The sequence below is a fragment of the Somniosus microcephalus genome, chromosome 16, assembly GCF_052327205.1.
Source record: "Somniosus microcephalus isolate GS21.2 chromosome 16, FLI_Smic_1.0, whole genome shotgun sequence".
Classification (NCBI taxonomy): Eukaryota; Metazoa; Chordata; class Chondrichthyes; order Squaliformes; family Somniosidae; genus Somniosus; species Somniosus microcephalus.
In genome coordinates, this window is record NC_141002.1 from 29719479 (window position 1) to 29736755 (window position 17277).

Below are 17277 nucleotides of genomic sequence, written 5' to 3' on the forward strand. Positions count from 1 at the left end.
TCGAAGACAATCGAACAACAGTTTAAACCACTCAGAGAGACATCCAAAACCACTTCACACACTTAAACCAATTTCGAAGCAATCCCGAAACTAATTTAAAATCAATTAAAAATAGATGGGACCAAGTCGAAACTCGATAAAGAATTTAAAATTATTAAAGTTAATGAGCCCGCCAAAATTAACAATGGGCCAGAGAAGATTTGGCGGGCAGATAAGCAAGGCCTCAAACGGTATAATTGAGGCCTGCTTTGTCAGTTAAACAGTCATTCGGAACAACAGCATCGTTACATTCATCCTCATCATCACACGCAGTCGGAGAATCGGAGACTTGAGGAAAGGAGAAGGAGAACGGAAAGAGAAAGGAATCGCAGCAACCAAGTGCCCAAGAAACAAACAACCAATGACATTACCAACAACTAGGTAATATTGGGGCACCGCGACCAACAAGAAACCAACCTGGAAGAAACCGAAGATTTGCAAGTTTGTTTCCACTCTACAAGCTATCCTGATTTACCCCGGGTAAGATTTGATGAAAAAGACTCTAAAACCTATACCTAACCAAAGGAAATTGGGTACTTACCCGATAGATCCAATATGTACCCGACCGCATCAGCGGACACGCGAAGACTGAAAACCCAACGCAGGTGAAGTCTTCCACCACATCCGGGGTACGGCAGGCCCCAACCGCCACACCTAAAGAGAACCCCGAAATCGCGAAACTCTACAACTGTCAAGAAAGTCGTTTGGTGAGCATTTCCCTGGTCCTCTGGAATCCAACCTAGCTAGTGTGGTGGGATTGGGAGGGGTGAAGTATTTTGTCTATTGTCATTCTCCCTCGGATATTCCGAAGTGTTCTCCCTTTTAGAGTGATAAGATTATTGTGTTGTGTATATTTTCCTGTCTCAAATAAAAATCTAAGTTCTTTTCACCAACTCAGTTGTCTGTTGCAATTTCATTACAACCCCCAAATAAGTCCAAAGTCTAGAACCAAGGGAGTGGGAGCGATTCGAACCGCTCAGGGAGTCAGAGGCAAAGCTGACCACACACACACCACCCCTTATAACTTAAAGGCAGCCTGCACCTCTGAAAGGAGAGGTGCATTGCGGCTGCAAGAAGTGCTGGGACATTTTTGAAAAGTAAAACTGGGCTGTGATACTTTGAGGAACGGCTGAATATGTGAGAGAGTGAACACCAAGGTTTTCAGACAATGCACTGGAGGGCTTGGTGCAAGAGGTGGAGAGAAGGAAAGACATCCTGTATCCATGGGGGGGTGGTGCAGATGGTCATCGAGACATATGCTCAGAAGGCAGTAGGAAAAGGTAGCGGTGGAGGTAAATGAAGTTTAATGATCTGACACGAGTTGTCAAGGTCAGTGAGTTCATCTTCTAATGGCAGATCCTACCAACTGCACCACGAGCCTCATCAACTGCTCAATTCACTCCATCACCCACCTACCAACAATTTCTATCAGTCAGTACTCAACCCTTCAATTCATAAGCTTTACCTCACCCTCACACACTTAGCACTGTTGCAAGCCTTGCACCCACAACTCACAGCTTGCACACACTGGCAGCTATTCAACAATGACAGCCAGATCACCCAAACATATTGTAGGCCACTCACGGAAACACTTAGCTTTTTCTTATAGGACAAAGCTGTGCATAACAGGTGGCAGCAGGAAAGAACTGGAGGAGGAGAAGTGCACCTGCATGTTTTAACCCTCATGGAGGAGACAGTGCTGGCCATCATGGAAGGGGCATCGCTGAGGCCATGGCCACTGGTAGGCTGGAGGGCTCGATGATGAGTGCATCTGCATATCTAATCCTCCTTCTCTCTTCCCACTTCTCCCACAATCTCTTCTGACTCACAAGCTGCAGATGGTGTAAGCATGCACTACTTACTTTCCCCTCAATCATTTCATTTCACAAAGAAATCTATCCAGCTACCTCTGAATTTGCTGATATTAACCACCTCCACTCTTATGCTGGGTGGTCTGGTCCAATACACTGGGCCCGATATTAACAGGGAGGGAGCAAGGGTGCTCATCAACAGCCGGGAGACCTGGAATTGCCAAGAACACGGGGGTCCTGCCAAATTTAAAAGCAGGCAGGAAAGACTGCACTTACAAGGAAGCAGCCGGGGACCCCTGGGGATGGTCCTGGGCAATTGAGAAGTTATGGGGTCAGTGGTGAGGTGGAGGCTTGGAACGCAGCGGAGAGGGAGGGAGAGATGGTGGAGAGGGAGGGAACGATCGCAGGGGGGTGAAGAGATCACAGAGAGGAAGGTCCAAGAGAGCGCAGGAGAAAGAGTGATTCCGGGGAGGGGGTCCAAGAGATCATGGGGGAAGGGTGAGGGAGAGATTGCTGTAGGGAGGGAGAGATCATGGTGGGGAGAGAGAGATCGCAATGGGGAGGGAGAGATCGCGGTGAGGAGGGGAGGGATTGCGATGGGGAGGGGAGAGATCGCGATGGGGAGGGAGAGATCGCGATGGGGAGGGAGAGATCGTGATGGGGAGGGGAGAGATCGCGATGGGGAGGGGAGAGATCGCGATGGGGAGGGGGGAGACCGCGATGGGGAGGGGAGAGATCGCGGTGGGGAGGGGAGAGATCGCGATGGGGAGGGGAGAGATCGCGATGGGGAGGGAGAGATCGCGATGGGGAGGGGAGAGATCGCGGTGGGGAGGGGAGAGATCGCGATGGGGAGGGGAGAGATCGCGATGGGGAGGGAGAGATCGCGATGGGGAGGGAGAGATCCTGATGGGGAGGGGAGAGACCGCGATGGGGAGGGGAGAGATCGCGGTGGGGAGGGGAGAGATCGCGATGGGGAGGGGAGAGATCGTGATGGGGAGGGGAGAGATCGCGGTGGGGAGGGGAGAGATCGCGATGGGGAGGGGAGAGACCGCGATGGGGAGGGGAGAGATCGCGGTGGGGAGGGGAGAGATCGCGATGGGGAGGGGAGAGATCGTGATGGGGAGGGGAGAGATCGCGATGGGGAGGGGAGAGATCGCGATGGGGAGGGGGGAGACCGCGATGGGGAGGGGAGAGATCGCGGTGGGGAGGGGAGAGATCGCGATGGGGAGGGGAGAGATCGTGATGGGGAGGGGAGAGATCGCGGTGGGGAGGGGAGAGATCACGATGGGGAGGGGAGAGACCGCGATGGGGAGGGGAGAGATCGCGGTGGGGAGGGGAGAGATCGCGATGGGGAGGGAGAGATCGCGGTGGGGAGGGGAGAGATCGCGATGGGGAGGGGAGAGATCGCGATGGGGAGGGGGGAGACCGTGATGGGGAGGGGAGAGATCACGATGGGGAGGGAGAGATCGCGGTGGGGAGGGGAGAGATCGCGATGGGGAGGGGAGAGATCGCGATGGGGAGGGGAGAGATCGTGATGGGGAGGGAGAGATCGCGGTGGGGAGGGGGAGATCGTGATGGGGAGGGGAGAGATCGCGATGGGGAGGGAGAGATCGCGGTGGGGAGGGGGAGATCGCGGTGGGGAGGGGGAGATTGCAGTGGGGAGGGGGAGATTGCGGTGGGGGAGGGGGAGATTGAGGTGGGGAGGGAGAGACCTTGGTCGAGGGAGCGGGAAGAGATTGCCGGGGAGGGTTTGGTTGATCGCCGAGGGGTTCTGAAGATCATGGGGAGGGAGGCAGATCATGGCAGGTTTGGGTTGGAGGTTCAGTGGGGAAGCACTCCTGCTCCTGGCCCACCAGCAGTGCTGGAAAAGCACATACCTGCTGGATCCAGCAGCTCCTGCCTCCCTTTAGCTGCCAGGTTTCCTGGGCCCTGGGAAACCCAGCCCGTGGCCGTTAAATCCAAATTGATGATGAAATCTGAGGCGCACAGTCTCATTTAAATATTATAATTAGCGACCCGCCTCTCAAGACCAGGTTACTCACCCGACCCCCAAAACCGCCTCGGTTAAACAAGAGGTAGACACGCTCGCGATAGGTTGGGGATGGGTTTCCCATTTTAAAGAATTTAACACCCATCCTGATGGTATTAAAATTACCCCCATTATCTCTGTGCCAAGATGGTAAAATTAAATTGTGATGGAATTAATGTCTCATCATGATATACAATGCGCCTAAGTTACATGCACCTACAGGCATAATTTCTCTCTATGTTAGTGCCCTGTTAAAATCAGAAGCAAAATCATTCCATTTCATAACATATACGAGAATATTTGGGAAGTTACATACCCAAGCAGTATCAAATCCTACCCAGCCAGTATCAAACCCTACTCCGCCAATATAGAACCCTACCCAGTCAATACAGAACATTACTCAGCCAGTACAGAACCCTACCCAGCTAATACAGAACCCTACCCAGCCAATGCAGAACCCTACCCAGCCAATACAGGGCCCTACCCAGCCAATACAGACCCCTACCCAGCTAATACAGAACCCTACCCAGCTAATACAGAACCCTACCCAGTCAATACAGAACCCTACCCAGTCAATACAGACCCCTACCCAGCTAATACAGAACCCTACCCAGTCAATACAGAACCCTACCCAGTCAATACAGAACCCTACTCAGCCAATACAGGGCCCTACCCAGCCAATACAGACCCCTACCCAGTCAATACAGACCCCTACCCAGCTAATACAGAACCCTACCCAGTCAATACAGAACCCTACCCAGCTAATACAGAACCCTACCCAGCTAATACAGAACCCTACCCAGTCAATACAGACCCCTACCCAGCTAATACAGAACCCTACCCAGTCAATACAGAACCCTACCCAGCTAATACAGAACCCTACCCAGTCAATACAGACCCCTACCCAGCTAATACAGAACCCTACCCAGTCAATACAGAACATTACTCAGCCAATACAGAACCCTACCCAGTCAATGCAGAACCCTACCCAGTCAATACAGAACCCTACCCAGCTAATACAGAACCCTACCCAGCTAATACAGAACCCTACCCAGTCAATACAGACCCCTACCCAGCTAATACAGAACCCTACCCAGCTAATACAGAACCCTACCCAGCTAATACAGACCCCTACCCAGCTAATACAGAACCCTACCCAGCCAATACAGAACCCTACCCAGCCAATACAGAACCCTACCCAGCCAATACAGAACCCTACCCAGCTAATACAGAACCCTACCCAGCTAATACAGAACCCTACCCAGCCAATACAGAACCCTACCCAGTCAATACAGAACCCTACCCAGCTAATACAGAACCCTACCCAGTCAATACAGAACCCTACCCAGCTAATACAGAACCCTACCCAGCTAATACAGAACCCTACCCAGCCAATACAGAACCCAACCCAGCCAATACAGAACCCTACCCAGTCAATACAGAACCCTACTCAGCCAATACTGAACCCTACCCAGTCAATACAGAACCCTACCCAGTCAATACAGAACCCAACCCAGCCAATACAGAACCCTACCCAGTCAATACAGAACCCTACCCAGCTAATACAGAACCCTACCCAGCCAATACAGAACCCAACCCAGCCAATACAGAACCCTACCCAGTCAATACAGAACCCAACCCAGCTAATACAGAACCCTACCCAGCTAATACAGAACCCTACCCAGCTAATACAGAACCCTACCCAGCTAATACAGGACCCTACCCAGCCAATACAAAACCCAACCCAGTCAATACAGAACCCTACCCAGTCAATACAGAACCCAACCCAGCCAATACAGAACCCTACCCAGTCAATACAGAACCCAACCCAGCCAATACAGAACCCTACCCAGCCAACACAGAACCCAACCCAGTCAATACAGAACCCAACCCAGTCAACACAGAACCCTACCCAGTCAACACAGAACCCAACCCAGTCAATACAGAACCCAACCCAGCCAATACAGAACCCTACCCAGTCAATACAGAACCCAACCCAGTCAATACAGAACCCAACCCAGTCAACACAGAACCCTACCCAGTCAATACAGAACCCTACCCAGTCAATACAGAACCCTACCCAGTCAATACAGAACCCAACCCAGCCAATACAGAACCCAACCCAGTCAATACAGAACCCTACCCAGTCAATACAGAACCCAACCCAGCCAATACAGAACCCTACCCAGTCAATACAGAACCCTACCCAGCTAATACAGGACCCAACCCAGTCAATACAGAACCCTACCCAGTCAATACAGAACCCTACCCAGTCAATACAAAACCCTACCCAGTCAATACAGAACCCTACCCAGTCAATACAGAACCCTACCCAGTCAATACAGAACCCTACCCAGTCAATACAGAACCCTACCCAGTCAATACAGAACCCTACCCAGTCAATACAGAACCCTACCCAGCTAATACAGAACCCAACCCAGTCAATACAGAACCCTACCCAGCTAATACAGAACCCAACCCAGTCAATACAGAACCCAGTCAATACAGAACCCAGTCAATACAGAACCCTACCCAGCTAATACAGGACCCTACCCAGTCAATACAGAACCCTACCCAGTCAATACAGAACCCTACCCAGTCAATACAGAACCCTAACCAACCAATACAGAACCCAACCCAACCAATATAGAACCCAGTCAATACATATCCCTACTCAGCCAGTACAGAACCCTACCCAGATAATACAGAAACCTTCTCAGCCAATAAAGAACCTGACCCAGCCAATACAGAACCCTACCCAGCCAATACAGAACCATACCCAGCCAATACAGAACCCTACCCAGCCAATACAGAACCTGACCCAGCCAATACAGAACCCTACCCAGCCAGTACAGAACCCTATTGAAGCAAAACAATGCTGTAAGAAGGTAGCAAAGAGTCCTTTTCAGGCAATGCAGCACAGTGCCATACCCAGCTAATGCAGAATCCTACCCAGGTAATAAAATGCGCTATTAAGGCAATGCATAACCCTATCCAGGCAACACAGAACCTGACCCAAGGAATACAGAACCCTACCCAAGCAATAGAGACCTGGGCACTTTAGCAATTAGTTGTATTATTGGTAATACACATGAAATCATTTTAGATGTTCTAAGGATTTACATGGGCTTCATTAAACTTCTTTTTTTTCATTGTATTTCTATTGCAGACAATGCTAATAATTAATTGGGAAAAATATTACATTTAGATGTTCCCTGATGCTCAGTAGAATTTTGGCTTTTGCTTTTAGACAGCTGTGAACTAAACATTTAACAGTGTTGCTTTAAAATTATGCACCTTGCTTAAAAGGTTTACTGAGGTATTATGCCTGTCTTTATGCTTCATTGAGCCTAAAATTCAGAAGTTTCCTCAGACAACCATTAAACAAATCCCAATAGGCCTTTTACTCTTGTACAAAAAAACCCACTTCATTATCTTTAATATATTGAGTAAGTGCTGCAGGAAGAAAGCCACTGAAGCATTGTAATGATTAGGATTTGCTGTACAGTTTCATTGAGCTCATCAGTAAGAGTATTAGTAATCTCCCAATGAGTGAGACATTGCTGTCACTAACAGCGATGCTTCAATTTATACAGAAATACACCAAGTAACATTCTCTGTAAGGTGCAAAAACTCTCAAATTAATATCTAAGGGTGTCTATCATATTGTAGCCAAGACCAGCAGTTACTACATAATTATATGTTTATAACATTGTTTATTACAGTTTCAGCCGCGGCTCAGCGAAAGCACTCTTAAGCCTGAGTTAGATGGTTGTGGGTTCAAGTCCCCTTCCAGAGACTTGAGCCCAAAGATCCAGGCTGACACTCCAGTGCAGTACTGAGGGAGTGCGAAACTGTCAGAAATGCCGTCTTTCGTGTGAGATGTTAAACTGAGGCCCTACCTGCTCTTTCAGGTGGACGTAAAAGATCCCATGTCACTATTTCGAAGAAGAGCAGGGGAGTGCTCCCCCAGTGTCCTGGCCATTACTTGTCCCTCAACCAACAACACGAAAAAAAAGAGATTATCAGGTCACTATTGCTGTTTGTTGGACCTTACTGTGTGCAAATTAACTTCCGCGTTTCTTACATTACAACTGTGACTCAGTTATGCCAACTCTTGCAAATTAATCGCGAGACACCCAATTTTTAATAATATTTACCTCAACTCGCGATCTTATGATTTAACTGTGAAAAGTAATAATTTTTTTCCTACTTTATTAAACTTTGTACACCTCCTAGTGATTGGCTGCTCTGAGACACGTGGGTTTGGTCAGGCCAATCAGCTGTAAGATTCTTTGATTGACGAGCTGTTCACAGGTCTGGCAGTTAATTGACAGAAGAGGGAACCAATCACAAAGCGAAGTGACGGGGACGTGAAAGCCAATGGAAGTGTAAGGAAGGTGGTATCGTGGCTGCCATGTTGTGAATCGGGACAGTTGGAGTTGGGCCGTGGCTCTGTGTTTCTCCCTCCCCTGGGCTGGGCTGTGTTGTGACAGCACCGTGAACGGCGAGGATGGTGAACCTCTTCATGGGGAAGCTGCCCCCAGAGGTGCGGTGGGACGCGGTCCAGCCATTGTTTGAGCAATTCAGCAGAGTCAGTGAGTGCATTCTGGTGAAGGTGAGGGTGAGACTTGGGTGGGGGGGGGAGGAGAGATGACAGGGAGATGGGGTACAGAGAGAGGAATGGGAGAGCGATGGAGGAGTCGAGAGAGAGATTGAGGAAGAGTGACAGGGAGAAAGAGATGGAGGCACAGAGAGTGAGATGGGAGAGATTGGCAGAGAGATGGAGGTACAGAGAGGAAAGGGAGAGATGGGAGTACAGAGAGGGATGTGGAAGAGGTACAAATAGAGGAATGGGAGAGATGGGGTACAGAGAGAGAGAGAGAGAGAGAATGAGATGCAGGGGAAAGAGATCGAGACCAGTGGAGGGGGGAGAGAGAGGGATGGAAACACAGAAGGAAGAGATTGACGCGGCCAGGGAGAGAGGAATGTGGGAGAAATTGGGGGAGGAAGAGAGAGACTGGGCAGGTAAAGGGAGGAGTAGACACTGAGGGCAAGAGATAGCGAGATACAGGGAAAAGAGGAAGGGGGAGACATAGATGAGAGAAAGAAATTGAGAGGTGGGAAAAAGACTAAGAGAGACAGGGAAGAGTGATTGGCAGGGAGATGTGAGGCAGAGAGAATGGAAGGTGGGGGCAGAGGAGAGAAACTCTGGTGTTGGGGAGCAAGACCAGAGGCAAGGGGGAGAAAGAAAAGAGAGAGGCGAAGTATTGAACAGGCATGTTGCTGAGCCTGTAGGGTTACCTTTCAGCCGAAGGGAAGATAAACGTTTTCACATCACCAATCACATCAATGTTCACTGGGGGTGATCGCGACTCCTGTTTCCATCGCGACTGATGCTTTTCCCCCAAACTGAACTTTGGTTGGCAGCTGCAGGGATTGCATTGCGTGGTGGTTGTGTTCAGCACCAGGTGAAGGGTGGTGATAATGGGTAGGATTTTTAAAAAGTTTCTTGTAAAGCATTTTCAGATGCAGTAATATCATTTTTGTAAAGAGCTTTGACCAGTTAGAGATTAAATAAAGCCATTAATGAGGTTTATAAGCCAAAAAATAGCAACTTGTGATTTCTTACCAAATCTCATGCTTTTTATGAATTTGTCTCATGATTTATGATGAGTTGGCATTACTGCTGACAACACTGCAAAAGTACTTCATTGACTGTAAAGCTTTTTGTTTGAATCTCACAGCCAGGCGAGAGCACGCCAACATGCACGTGTTGAGGAAGGGGGATGGCTTCACCTTCAAGAGGTTAAAACTAAATCTGTGGAGGTTCATAAAATACAAAAATGGACCAGCATTGCTAAACCCAAGCAATGTGAGGTAGCCTCCTGCAGGCAGCTTTCCCCAACACTTCACTCTGAGATCAGGTCTAGACCCAGCTACCAAGTTACACTGTCACTTTTATGTCACTATGAAAGTAACTCTATAATTTCACACTGAAGCTGGTTTGAACTGATATCTGACCAATCTTTTTTGTGCAGATTAATCCACAGGTCTTTTTTTTAAACTGCAAACCAGCATGCAATACAATCAGCATTTGGTGCTTCCTGACAAAATCAGCTTTTTTTTTCAAAGCCTTTCAACTGAAATTAAAAAAAAAAACCAACTGGAAGCCAATTATCTCTACATTAGATACAGAGAGCAATCGTGTTGACTCTTTGATGCTAAAAATTCTAAGACAGTTGCCACTCAGAGTACTGAACTGTGAATATTGGCAACAAAAGGCGAACATGGAATGATTGGGAAAGAATCTGGAATCACAAGTGCAGCCAGCATAGAGTGAACTACTGGGAGTTTGGTAAGTGTGGGAGTTTTAAGGGTTAATCTCTTTTAAAATCTAGTGTTAATTGCTAGTAGCTCTTAAGTAAGACCAACTGTTTAAGTTAAAATTTAAACTTAAAATTTTTAAGTTTCTTCAGGCTTAAGCAGAGGCAAACAAGCAAGCTGAGCTGCTGTAGTTAGTTAATTAGCTAACTAATTAGTTAATTCCTGAAACAATAGCAGAGCAGTGGTGACTCATCTGAGTCACAAACAGTATAAACACAGTGTAAGTACAGCCAGCACTGAGTGCAGCGAGCACAGAGTGAACTACTGGGAGTGTGGGAGTTCGCTGAAGTGGAGGAAGGAGGTGCTTGCTTTTCCTAACTTCTCCTGCAGAGCGGTGGCAGATCTGAGCGGGAACAGACCGAAGCCCGAGAGCAGGGATAAAAGGTAGCAGCAGACCTGCATCAACAAGAGAAAATGGCAGTGTGACGTCACAGGTAAGGCAGGTAAGTGATTGGTAGTGACTGTGGGCTAAGTTTTAAGTTAACATCTATATAAATAAAAGGATAGTGGTGTCTGTCTGTCTGTCCTGTCTGGTCCGGGCATCACTCAAAAGTTATAGAGCATACCTACACATATGTTATATCAAGAAGATAGGTTATGATTAGGAGGGTGTCCTAGGCATATTTACTTTTTGGTCAAACAAAAATTGTTCGGACAGTAGACAAAAAACGTTCAAAATTCCGCTCATTAGCGGTTGCCAATCATACGGGGGAAATCCGCTCATTAGCATTGACTGACGTGAAGGTTGACCAATCCTACGGGGGGGAGTGCGCTGCATCACGGGGGGCATTTCATGGCGTTTGTGGGCGGGGCCTAATCCTTCAAACTGAAAAGCAAGCGGCGGCCATTGTTGTTTTGTGATGGAGCAACTCTGCCTCTGTCCGACCATGGGCCCCAGTCCCACCCTCACCCTTCTCTCTGCTTTCTCCCCTCTCTCCTGTCACCCCCCGGCCTCTCCGCTTGCGGGTTGTTTGCATCCACGGTGGATGAGCTGCCTGCAGGCCTGAGGCCTCGAAGCCTTGGCCTCTCCTCGCCAGTCATGCCCGAGCTAAGCACCGCCTCGTCCTGCTGGGCCCGATTCCAAACCAGCGGCCTGCCATCGCCGCCATCTTGGTAAAGGCTGGCCTCCTCCTTCTCTCTGCTTTCTCCCCTCTCTCCTGTCACCCGGGCCTCTCCGCTCTGCAGGATGTTCGGGTCAGAGGGAGCAGGAGCTCAGCTCGGGTGACTCGGGCCGGGCCTCAGGCGCTATGCCGCCCACGGGGTCTCTGCCGCTTTCTCCCCTCTCTCCTGTCACCCCGGCCTCGCGGAAGTAGGAGCAGCGATGATGGGCCGGCGGGGAAGGAGCTGCTGCTCGGGGCCACAGTCGCTGCCCTTCGCCCGGAGGCTCGCCTACTTTGACAGCCATTTTGAGCGGCTGTGCCGGCGCCGGCTGCCCGCCTCCGAGCCCGAGTGGCGCCGGGTGCTGGAGCCTCTGCTCCGCTGCGGGGCTGCACCGACCGGCGCCCGGGCTCGCTCTCACTCGGGCCGCCGCACCATGGCGCTGTGCATTAATATCCAGATAATTGGGGAAACAGTTTATCCGCAGTCGAGGTTTTGTATTTAAGTGTTGTGTTTGGATCAGAGATTCCACACAAAAGGAATGAATGGGGTGGGGTGAGCGAGGACTGCAAGCTTCTATTGGAATAATGCTTGGACAGCGTCTGAGTTCATGAAGCCAGCCGAAGATAACTGTGTTCCTTAAGAATATTTCTTATTTGAAGATATTACTATTGCATTTTTCTAATTTTTGAGAAAAACATTTTCATAAGTTAAAACCAGACTCTGTTTCCACAGACCTTAATTACAAGAAAAATTGGGCCTATCAAGGAGCCAGTTAAAATAATCTTGACGTGTGTCTTCATTAATTCCAAATTTTTCTCAAAATTGGGGTTTGTTTCCCCAATTTTCTCCTTTTACTCTTCTGAAGGCACTAACTCCTGCTGGAGCACAGATCCATAGGCACTCTCAGTGCTGCAATGAAGTGGCTCTACTTCACGTGTCAGCCTTGACATTGAGTGTCGTCAGGCTATTCAGTTGTGAACTGTATCGAGCCTGAGTCCTCTTTCCTCCCCCCATCCCCCTTTCCCCCCACACACCCCCTTTCCCCCCAACACCCTTTCCCACCCCTTTCCCCCCCACCCCTTTCCCCCCCACCCCTTTCCCTCCACACCTTTCCCCCCACCCTTTCCCCCCACCCCTTTCCCCCCCACCCCTTTCCCCCCACCCCTTTCCCCCCCACCCCTTTCCCCCACCCCTTTCCCCCACCCCTTTCTCTCCTTCCCTCTCTCTCTCCTTCCCTCTCTCTCTCTGTCTCTCTCTCCTTCCCCCTGTCTCTCTCTCCTTCTCTCTCTGTCTCTCTCTCTCTCCTTCCTTCTCTCTCTTTCTCCTTCCATCTCTCTCTCTCCTTCCCTCTCTGTCTCTCTCTCTCTCCTTCCCTCCCTCTCTCTCTCTCCTTCCCTCTCTCTCTCTTTCCCTCTCTCTCTCTCCTTCCCTCTCTCTCTCTCGCTCCTTCCCTCTCTCTCTCTCCTTCCCTCTCTCTCTCTCTCCTTCCCTCTCTGTCTCTGTCTCTCTCTCCTTCCCTCTCCCTCTCTCTCTCCTTCCCTCTCTCTCTCCTTCCCTTTCTCTCTCTCCTTCCCTCTCTCTCTCTCTCTCTCCTTCCCTCTCTCTCTCTCTCTCCTTCCCTCTCTCTCTCTCTCTCCTTCCCTCTCTCTCTCTCTCTCTCCTTCCCCCTTTCTCTCTCTCTCCTTCGCCCTTTCTCTCTCTCTCCTTCCCCCTCTCTCTTTCCCTCTCTCTCTCTCTCTTTCCCCCCCTCTCTCTCTCTCTCCTTCCCACACAGACAGACAGACAGACAAACTCATATATATATATAAAAGTTATTTGTACTTTTTTCATAACAACATGCCCTCAAAAAACCCTCGGCACCGCCGGGCACTCCAGCAAGTCTATCTATCTTATCTATCTATTTTATATATATAAAGCGGTCGATCTGTCTGTCTGTCATTCCGTCTGTCTGTCTGTCTGTCTGTCTGTCTGTATTGTATAAACTCAAAAGTTATAGAGCGTATCTACACGTGTGTTACATCGAAAGAAAGCTTACGATTCCAGAACCGTCATAAGTGTATTTACATTTCGGCGAGACAAAAATTGCGCCCGCGGTATCCAAAAAACGTTCAACATTCCGCTCATTATCCACTCATTAGCATCGAGTGACGTCGAGGTCGACCAATCGTACGGTCGAGCGACCCGACGGTCGACCAATCGCTGTGTGGCGGGGGCGGGTTCCTGGTGCTTGCAGGCGAGCCCTCCTAGAGTCGAGTGACGGGACGATTGACCAATCCTACGCTTCGGTGACCTGACGGTGGGCGGGCCTTATCGTTCTGAACCAAGGTGAGTCGCCGCCATCTTGATTCCAAACTTTTCATTTCTTTTTCCCACTTTCTGCGTCTTTAAAAAAAAAGTTGCTTTTAAAACACATAGGCCTAGAAATTCAGTGGCCTGCGCCACCAGTTTGCGCCCAAAGAGGGCTTTTGCGCCACTGTGCAAACCTACCGCGATATTTAGCGGGGCGCTAATGGCAGCGTTAGCCAGTTGCGCTGCGCCGCCACCGATGACGTCATCGGTGTGCGCAGCGCCCCGCTATTGCCCCGCTGGCCATATTTGGTTGCTGCCGCCTCCCCCGCGCCGGCCGCAAACAGCGACCGGTACACGGGGCCTACCTGTGCCGGTAGTGGGGCGAGTTAAGGTGGAGGTGCGGCCGGCCGCTTTTTCGGCGGCCGCCTGCCCGTACCTCCGTCCCCGGCCTCCTTCACCACACCCCTGCGGCATTGCCGGCTGTTTCCAGAGAGCCCGGCACTTCTCCTTGGTGCCGGGCTCATTTGCCAGCACTCGCGAGCGGGAATCGCGCTGTTGCAGGCACCTCCCCCTTAAGACTGAGAGGAAGGCCTGCAGTACCGCAGGCTGCCGTGCCGCAGCGGGTGGCGCTGCGGCACTTTGCACGCCGATATTCAGTTTCGGTGCCCCAAGCGGGGCGCCGAAACCCTTGTTTAGCGGCCGGCTTCCACTTGGGGCGCTGAAAGTGAATTTCCCGCTGGCGCAAGTGGCTCCGCGCGCAGCGGTAATTCCGGCGCCCAGGCGAGCTGGGCGCCCCTAACTGAATTTCTAGGCCATATAGTTAATTACTTTCTAAATCTTTTATCTAATCTCATTAATTTTCCTACCTTTCCCCGTTTTGCAGGTAGGCCTCGAAGCTGGGCGTCTGTTGCCAGCCATGCTGGACCCTAGGCAATTGTTTTGTGGCAAGCTCCTCCCACCCCTCACCCCCCACCCCCCCCGCTGGGCCCGATTCCGAACCAGCAGCCAGCCATCTTGGTAAAGGCTGGCTGGGCTCACTGCAAGCTCCTCGCGCTGCACGGCGCATGCGCACCTCCACACAGAGCGCGGCCAGAGGGAAGCGAGCAGGTTAGCGGGGGGGCAGGGCTCAGGAGGGGAGGGGGAGCAGAGAGGGTTACCCTGGAAACCGGGCTCGCCAGCCACAATTGGCCGTCTCAAGCCGCTCAGGCCCGGTCCCGGAGATCGGGAGGTGGAGAGGGGAGGAGGGTTACCAAGGCAACCAGGCCCGGCCAGCCACAATCGGCCGTCTCAAGCCGGCCCGGCCTCGGGAGGGCGGGGCTTGGGCTGACCGGGGCGCTGCGCTCGGCATGTCAGTGCGTGGGGTGGCACAGAGCTCAGCACAGTCATCGCCGGAAGAGGGGAGAGGGTCTGCTGGCTCCCCCCTCCCTTCCTCCCCCACCCCTCCCCTCCCCTCCCCCCCCTCCTCCCCCCCTCTCCCCTCCCCTCTCCCTCCCCCCCCGCTCCCCCTCCCCCCTCCTCCCCCTCCTCCTCCCCCCTCCCCATCCCCCTCCCTCCTCCCTCCCTCTCCCCCCTCCCCTCCTCCCCTCCTCCCCCATCCCCCCATCCCCGCCCCCACCCCCTCCCCTCCCCTCCCCCTCCCCCCCTTCCCTCCCCCTCCCCTTCCCTTCCCCACCCCCCCCTCACCTCCCCCTCCCCTTCCCTCTCCCTCCCCTCCCCCCCCGCTCCCCCTCCCCCCTCCTCCCCCTCCTCCTCCCCCCTCCCCATCCCCCTCCCTCCTCCCCCCTCCCCCTCCCTCCTCCCCCCTCCTCCCCATCCCCCCATCCCCGCCCCCACCCCCCTCCCCTTCCCTCCCCCTCCCCTCCCCCTCCCCCCCTTCCCTCCCCCTCCCCTTCCCTTCCCCACCCCCCCTCTCACCTCCCCCTCCCCTTCCCTCCCCCTTCCCTTCCCCCTCCTCCCCTTCCCTCCCCTTCCCTCCCCCTTCCCTTCCCTCCCCCTCCCCCTCCCCTTCCCCCTTCCTCCCCCCCTCCTCCCCCCCTTCCTCCCCTCCCTCCCCCCTCCCCCCTTCTTCCCCCTTTCCCCCCTCCCCTTTCCCCCCGCCCCTCCCCTTTCCCCCTTTCCCCCTCCCCTTTCCTCCCCTCCCCTTTCCCCCCCTTCTCCCCTTCCCCCCTTTCCCCCCCGTCGCGCTCTCTCTTCCCCCCAGTCGCTCTCTCTCTTCCCCCAGTCGCTCTCACTCTTCCCCCCGTCACTCTCTCTCTCTTCCCCCCAGTCGCTCTCTCTCTTCCCCCCAGTCGCTCTCTCTCTCTTCACCCCAGTCGCTCTCTCACTTCCCCCCAGTCGCTCTCTCTCTTCACCCCAGTCGCTCTCTCTCTTCCCCCCAGTCGCTCTCTCTCTATCTCTCTCTTCCCACAACAACATGCCCTCAAAAGACCCTTTTATAGCACTTCAGCTATAAAAGGATACATCTGTCTGTCTGTCATTCCGTCTGTCTGTCTGTCTGTCTGTATTGAATAAACTCGAACATTATAGAGCGTACCTACAGGTGTGTTACATCGAAAGAAAGCTGACGATTCCAGAACCGTCCTAAGCATATTTACGTTTCGGCCAGACAAAAATTGCGCCCGCGGTATCCAAAAAACGTTCAACATTCTGCTTATTATCCGCCCATTAGCATCGAGTGACGTCGAGGTCGACCAATCGTACGGCGGGTTCCTGGCGCGTGCGGGTCGGCCCTCCTACGGTCGAGTGACGGGACGATTGACCAATCCTACGCTTCGGTGACCTGACGGTCCACCAATCGGTGCATGTGTGGGCGGGCCTTATCGTTCTGAACCGAGGTGAGTCGCCGCCATCTTGATTCCAAACTTTTCATTTCTTTTTCCCGCTTTCTGCGTGTTTCTTTTCAAATCTACATTTCCAGCAAAAAAAAAGTTGCTTTTAAAAGACAAATTGTTTTAAAAAAGAGTTAATTCATTTGTAAATCTTTTGTCTAACCTCTATAATTTTCCTACCTTTCACCGTTTCTGCAGGCCTCAAAGCCTGGCGGTCTGTTGACCAGCCACGCCCGAGCTAGGCGCCTCCCGTCGCGATCGACAAAAGGCCAGCGATCGCCACCATCTTTGTGAAGGCTGGAGGGGGCGGGCCTGAGCCGAGCGTCGCCACCGCCGCCATCTTAGTAAAGGCAGGCGTGGCGGGAGTCAGCGTCCGCGTCATCTTCCGCCCGGAGTGCGACTTGAGTCCGGCCGGGACTCACGCGGTAGGTTGCGCGGCGGCGTCTCTCTGGTCTGGAAGCCGGCTCGGGCGGGGGGCGGGGCTTGGGAAGGCGGAGCTCGGGAGGGCACGCGCGCGGGGGTCGGGAGAGCGCAGTGGGATGGCGGGGCTCCAGAGAGCGGTAGAGCGGGAGGGCGGGGCTCCGGAGATCGGGGGTGGGCGAGCCTCGGGAGATCGGGGGGGGGCGAGCCTCGGGAGATCGGGGGGGGCGAGCCTCGGGAGATCGGGGGGGGGCGAGCCTCGGGAGATCGGGGGTGGGGGGGGCGAGCCTCGGGAGATCGGGGGGGGCGAGCCTCGGGAGATCGGGGGGCGGGGGGGCGAGCCTCGGGAGATCGGGCAGGGGGGGCTTGCCTC